Source organism: Austrofundulus limnaeus, unplaced genomic scaffold, assembly GCF_001266775.1.
Source record: "Austrofundulus limnaeus strain Quisiro unplaced genomic scaffold, Austrofundulus_limnaeus-1.0 Scaffold7562, whole genome shotgun sequence".
Classification (NCBI taxonomy): domain Eukaryota; kingdom Metazoa; phylum Chordata; class Actinopteri; order Cyprinodontiformes; family Rivulidae; genus Austrofundulus; species Austrofundulus limnaeus.
The window spans coordinates 1,551-1,855 of NW_013959964.1; the positions used below are offsets into that span (position 1 = coordinate 1,551).

The 305-nt window shown below is 54.1% G+C and overlaps 1 long non-coding RNA gene across 2 annotated transcripts in view; it reads left to right on the plus strand.

Moving 5' to 3' along the window:
* LOC106512500 (uncharacterized) overlaps positions 1-299 on the plus strand; it is a 1,842-nt gene extending 1,543 nt beyond the window's left edge. For both annotated transcript variants that reach the window (XR_001309683.1, XR_001309682.1), the window contains exon 3: positions 105-299. This is a non-coding gene — a long non-coding RNA (uncharacterized LOC106512500). The remainder of the gene's footprint in view (positions 1-104) is intronic.
* The last annotated feature ends 6 nt before the right edge of the window (positions 300-305 follow it).

Genomic DNA, 305 nt, shown 5'->3' on the forward strand with positions numbered 1-305 from the left:
CAGTCGGATCATAACGAGGCGTTCAGGTACAGTCAGATCTTGACGAGGCGTTCAGGTACAATCAGAGGGGTTCAGGTACAGTCAGATCATAACAAGGCGTTCAGGTCCAGTCGGATCGTGACGAGGCGTTCAGGTCCAGTCGGATCGTAACGAGGCGTTCAGGTCCAGTCAGATCATGACGAGGCGTTCAGGTACAGTCGGATCATAACGAGGCGTTCAGGTCCAGTCGGATCATAACGAGGCGTTCAGGTCCAGTCGGATCATAACGAGGCGTTCAGGTCCAGTCGGATCATAACGAGGCGTTC